Here is a 6,730-nt window from a genome sequence, read left to right on the forward strand (position 1 = left end):
ATGTACAATCATGGCTGCGCCGCCCGCACGCTCCGGTAAAATTTGAGGTTCAGGGATTGCAGGCTGGCTGGGGCGGGTGCATTTCTCTGCGTGTGAGATTATTTATTTCTTTTTAACCCCCCCCCAACACACACACACACACACACACCCCTTCCCCTCCCCGCTCCAGCCGCTTTATGTCGCTTCTTTCTTCATGTTTTTGTTCCCCCCTCCCTCCCCTCTCCCGAGCAAACCGAGCAGGAATCCGAGTGTGCACCCGTGTGTGCAAACCGCTGGATGCGTGCCCGAGCCAGGCAACATGGATCGCTCCGGAGGGATGAGTTGGGACCGTTCCGCAAATCCTATTATCTCCGCAATTCCTCTCTGACAGCTCGGGCTCCGCGAGCGCCACCGCCTGTCCTGCTCTCCCAGGCTTGTGCTGCAGGAGCTTTTAACCCGTTGGCACCTGTTTTGTTCTCTTTAGGGAGAAAAATACCCCTTTGGAGGTTTATGCCCAGCAGGACGAGTGCCAGAAATCACCTGGAAACCAGTCAAAAAGAAATAATCCTACTGTGTAGTGAGTAGCTGTATGGGATTGCGCCTGCAGGTCCCGTAAACCCACGCGCTACCACGAGGCTCCTGGTCTATCACGAGAAACAGCCCTTGCCTTGGCCACATCACCCAGAACACACAAGGAGAAATGAGGAAAACCCAAGTACAGAGCGCAAGAATAATTAAATCTTAGAAAAGAGGCCTAGGAGGAACCCAAAGAATCCAGGTAACGCCTTCCCGCAGCTCCAGCTCTACCTGAAATCATCTGCCCGAGGACACGGAGCAGCTCCAAGGGAACAGGGGTTTCATGGTCTCTCGTCCTTAGTGACCTCATGGAAAAAAAAAAAAAAAAAAGGAAGGGCCTGATGCCAGAGTGGGCAAAGAAACAGTAGAAGGTGTAACTGGACAATTTTTTGCCTGCACTGATAAATAAAAATGTCCTCTTAAGTTGCTACGCTGTATAGTAGGGCGTTTTGTGGGGCTGATGGAGGAACAGTATACAGGAAGGTCAATAAAAATGTGCCTGATTTGCATTACTACTTTTCAATCCTGTTCCTCTAATTCCTTGGGGTTTTAAAAAAAAAAAGAAGTGCCGTAAATTAGATCAAAAGGAGAGAGGATTGTGTCTTGCTTGGCAAATGCATGGGGTTCATGGAACCGCTAGGCTCCCGGAAATCTTCTTTTTCCTTATTCTCTGTGGATCGTGAGGGCTGAAGAGAGATGGTCGCATTAGTGAAGGAAACACCGATAAAATAAATAATCAAAAGCTGTTCTCTCTGCTTCCAGGAGCAGGCGCTTAAAATTATTTTCAGATGCTGGCACGTACGTGAACAGCCGGGTTGTACCTTTACCCAAAAGTCAGCCTTGGAAGCCACCAAGGTTTCTGCAGGAAGATGCCTCCCTGGAACCCAACCTCGGCAGTTCTGCTCTCCTGCCTGCAAGCGCATCGCTGCAGTGACTCCGCGGGAACTCGTCCTCATTTACAGCACCTTCGATAAGACCAGAAACAGCGTCAACGCCTCAGACGGGCGACCCTCTTCTCGCTCAAAGAGCTTCCCTTGCGACAGGTAGTCTTCGAAAGGTCAGCGCATCCCATCATATAGTTTCTTATTTAAAAAAAAAAAATCTTCTCATCAGAAAGCGGAGAGGAAACCCATTCCCGCAGCCCTAATAATCACCAGTTTAGCATCCTTTAGATTGCACCTGTTCAAGCGTTACATCAAGGGGCTGGAAGGCAGACGGCTCCCTGAGAAGCTGCCTGCTGGGTTGCTGTCTTCCTTTTATTACATTCCTTTGAGAGTCACAGGGGCAGACAATACGTTCACCACATTGCTGGAAATTCACTCAGCCTTAGCTCACTTTTCTGGGAGGGTTTCCCCTCCTCTCCCCCTCTTCTTTTTTTTTTTTTTTTTTTTTTTTTTTTTTTAAAAAAAAAAAAAAGGGGGGGGAAATCTGGCTGGTTGCCTTTGTAACCTGAAGGAGATCCTTGTGGTTTAAGATTGTCTTAGGCTACAGGACAAAATGCTAAACATCCGCCGTCCCCTGACGGTCTTGGTTCCAGTTGGCCATGCTAGCAGACACTTGGACTTGAACTGCAAATTTGCCTTTAGGGGATTAAGTTCCAATTTACATAACTAATCCCTGCGGTGAGGAAAGGCTAGGCCAGAGAGGAAAGGGCAGGATGGTTTCTTGAGAAAAATTTAGGGGAAAGTTACAACTGTGAAGACTGAGACATGGCGATATTTAATTTATATTATTCGTCTGTTATTTTAACACAGAGTTTTTCAAATGTGGCCGTATGTAGGAAGGAGGCGAAGTTAAAGGGATATGTACTGACTCGTGGGAACCGCTACCCTTGCGTATCTCGGGCATAACTGCAGACCTAAGTTACAGAGCAGTTGTTACTAAACTTAGCCGTTTACTACTATATCTAGAAAACTGTGGATAAGAGAACTGGCTTCTGCACAGGCTCATACATCATGAGCAGAGCTGTTGGCCTTATCTCCATCTGCAGAGGCTTTGTTACAGACCATCCTTCATTTTCAGGGGGATCCTTTGCATTTACTTGATTACTATTTAAAAATAACGTCAATTTAGCGTCTAAGTGCTCGACATGGAAATTCTTGAGATACAAAAAAATACCCTTACTGGGGTGTAAGGCCATATTATTGCGTTTTCCAGATTATTCATACTTCAGCTATTTTATCTATATGCTATATTAAAGAAAAGAAAAAAAGGCAAGAAGATTTCTCTTTCCTATGATAACTCCACATGCTTTTAGGAAATTTAAATCCTGATCTGTAGGAGAGAAGTGCTTATGGCCCAGCTTACACAAAGGGTCGATGCGAGGAAACACTGGGATGTACAGACTTAATGGCTTGCAGTGATAGATTGCCTCTCTGCACAGTGTCCCAGCCTTTCCCAACGGCTTCTCCTGGGAACGAAGCCTCTTCCTTCCTCCATTTATGGGGAAGCTGTCACTTGAGGTTATCATGAGTAAGGACTGTAATTTATCCGGGTCCAAGGAGGGCTAAAACTTGCCTATTTGTGGACAGGCAAATCTGTGCCCCTGTTTAACGAACCTGTTTGCTCTATCAGATTTTATCTCGTTCCCCTTGGGCAGGTTGGAGGGAGAGGGAATTGTGCAGATAAGAGTAGTAATCCTCACTAGGCAGCCAAATTCCTTCGAGTCGCTAGCAAGAACCGCTATTTTAAAGTATAAATCTCTCAGCTGGCACCGCAGGATCAGTTCCACAGATAGCAGCAGCCAAGTCTTATCCTCCGTTAGCAGCAGCCACCAGGGAGAACGTGACAGAACTGGAGAACTCTCCAGACCGTATCTCTCTTAGAAAGTTGTTTTCTCATTTTAGACCAAACTTTTCATCCGTCTCACCGGCGCGGATACGTTGAGCTCCTTCATCGCTCCGTACACCCTCATGAGAAGACCACACGCATTATTTAGACACGTAATTTAAACAAAATTATTGAGTTGGGCTTTCTTTAAAGCTTTGCTTGCGATGTTTTTCTCTGTAATCCTTTGGTTTGGATACCACAGCGTCTCAAAACATTGGGAAGGATTCTGCTAGCTGTCAAATTTCAAGGCCAACAAGTGTCCCGCCTTGAAGAGGTAGATCATCTATGGCAGAGAATTCTTCTGCGAATCTGGAAAGCTTCCAGCTCTGCCACTGACCTGTTGCAACACATTAAGTAATTATTTTGCTTTTCTCTTCTTACTGTCTGGATTATTCGACCTTCAAGGCGGTGAAGCCAATTTATCACACCTTCTGTGCTAATCCAGGATCAGTAGGGTCGTGATGGTACTCAGAGCCTCTGCATGTTCCATCATCGTACTTAATACTAATCGTAATACGAACAAAAATGAGAATGATGGTAACGATAGTGCCAAGTCATCAAATGTGACAGTGGTACGCACAAAACTGCACCCTAATTTATTTTTTTCCTCTCCCACATACAATGCTGCTAACCAGATAGTTCCGGAGTTTCGCAGCCTATGTGGTGGGTTGATAAATGATATAAACTTTTTCCACTTCTCTCCACCAAAAATTGGTTTTTATTACCTAGCAACAGAAGGTTCGTATGCACAAGGCAGGCGGGACAAGGGGTGCTTGCTAATCTTGGTATTTCTCTACGCTCTAGATGGGGGAGAGCTCTTCCAACCCAATGAAATCTCAGCCGCAATCAGTCAGCACTCGGGTGCCGGTTTCCCTGCCCTATATACGGCCTCTTTTCACATCGTCGGACAAGGAAAAAGCTCCACGGAGGTCTGCAAAGGCTTCTCGTGCCCTGCAGGACTGGCAGCTGGGAGTGTGGACTGCGACCTGCGAAGGCAAAGGCTCTGTTTGAACAGGAGCTTCGGCTGCCTCGGCAGCGCGGTGGTTCCCGAGGGAGAGAAAGTGAGACCTTTGCCCCTGGTCTTCATCAACCACACCTACCAAAAAGCCCGTCTCTTTTCTGCCCTGCTCATAGCCCCACCCAGAGCATTTTGTCGAGGTATCTTTTCTTACGAAACAACTCTGTTTAGTGAAGATATTCCCGAAAGAAAAAGAAACGGCTTTCAGAACAGATTGTTGACTCGGCGTTTATAGTTTCCTGGACAGGTTACTCTGTGCTGGCTCCATTACGGGCTAAATGCTGCATTTCTAACGTACAAACACCCTCGGAAAGATTCAAGAGAGTCAAGAAAACCAAGAGCCAAACACACTCACCCCCCAGGGCTTTGCTTCGTCAGTAACTTTCTGGCCTTGGACAAGTCACTTCCTCCCTTTGTGCCTCATTTTCCCCCTTTGTCTGACCAGTTCCCTACTGCAGAGCACTTTTGGGTTGTTTATCCGTAAAAAGCACTATACAAGTGCAAGTTATTATTCATTAAACAATGTCATTAAGGACTTTGAAAGGAAGCAGTGATGTCATTAGCAACTTTGAAATGAAAGAGTGCCATTAGTGACTTATAAAGGAAAAAAGTAGCAATTGAAATATCTTCTATGCCTGCTTTTTTTTTTTTTTTTTTTTTTTTTTGTGGATCGTATTTGTCTTCAGGGTTTTGATGCCTTCAAAACAGTAAAATTGATTAATACAGTAGGTCATTGTACAGGAAGATGACAAATTTGCTTTTGGTACTAAATTACTCTTTTATGAGTGGAAATTTTTTGAAGGGATTGTTAGAAACGCTCTGTCTCTTCTCGCCCTAAAAGCCGAAACTCCCACGCTTTTGTGACATACCCGTATTTACGACCGCTTTCCAGCCCGCTTACCTCACTGTCCTCTCCCGCTGGGGTGACAGGAATTCCTCTGGGTCATGTATTTAAAGTGGTTTATTCACTTTTTTTTTCCTGCAAAAGAGAAAATGTGCTACAGACCGTGGAGTTGAGGAACATCTCTAAAACAAGTCCAGTTTAACAAACCAAATGGGATAGTCATAAAAACCACATAAACATTGCTTTGGAAGGAACTTCAAGAGACCAATTAGACTAATTCCCTACGGGGAGGCAGAACCAAGGACTTATTAGTGTCATATTATTTTTATTATTATTTACATTAGGCGGTGAAAGTACACAACAATTACTAGAGAAATAAGTGATGTGGTCTGTGTCCAGAAACCAAGAGTACTTCCAAGGAGCCTGTACTTAGGCTTTCGAGTTGATTTTTAGGAATCTAAGCAGATGCCCTGGCTTTCAAACCAAAACCAGCTTTGGAGCTGCTCCGACCTCTCGGTGTGCCCAGAGCTCCGCCGAGGCGTGCGGAGCAGGACCAAGGCTGCGGGGAGCGTTTAAACTCTCCCGGGGTGCTTTGGCACGGCGGAGTGTTCGGTGCGTCGCAGATACGGGCCCTGAGCCTTCAGCCTGGGTCCTGATGAGAAAGTTGAGGATTCATAATCACAAACAGATTTTTTTTTTTTTTTTTTTTTTTTTAACGGGCGTTAGGCACCTGTTTCCCTTTGTGCCTTGGGACTTTTTCTGCACATTCCTGTGTTTTTCGCACCTTTAGAAAATACTCAGCAGCGTTGAAGCTTTGCTTATACCCACCAGTCGCTCTCATTTAACTGGTTTACAAACCAGTTTAATTAAACGCTCTGCTCCGGCGTCCCTGTATGGGTTTGGAGCCTTGCGTCAGCTCAGCTCGCACTTGTATGTTCAGCTCTTGGCTGCGCTATCGGAAACTGCCTTTAAGACAGGAAACCTGAGGTAGAAGCCTGAAGGTAACAGCCCTGCAGCGACAGCACAAAACCGAGACGTTGTTCCAGGCCGAAGTGATTTTCCCAGGGTTGAAAATATCCCGCGTGGGCCAGGCCCTGTGGCACGGCAAGGCAGGGGGCAACCGGGAGGGGTGAAAAGGCCACCGTCCCTCGCCGGCAAGGGTCCAGGGTGTTAAACCTGCACAGGGTGAGGCTTTCTGCTTCCTTCCACCCGAGCTGCCTCTACATTCACCCTGATGCGGATGTGTGTAATGACTTCTCCAGCTGGTTTCCAGTCTGAAGGAGGCTCCAGCCCAGAGCTCTGCGCCGCGCGTGGAGCTGTGTCAGCTCCCACCTGGGGAGGGGTGTCAGCTCCCACCCCAACCCCTCCCGTCCCCTCGGATTTCTGCCAAAACATCTTTACCTACGGCCCAGGGGGGGTGTGTGCTGGGTGCTGGAGGTCCGGGGAAGGGGGCTACCAGGACCCCCGGAGTGGGTGCCAGGGCT

The sequence above is a fragment of the Athene cunicularia genome, assembly GCF_003259725.1.
Source record: "Athene cunicularia isolate RWA chromosome 27 unlocalized genomic scaffold, athCun1 chr27_part1, whole genome shotgun sequence".
Classification (NCBI taxonomy): domain Eukaryota; kingdom Metazoa; phylum Chordata; class Aves; order Strigiformes; family Strigidae; genus Athene; species Athene cunicularia.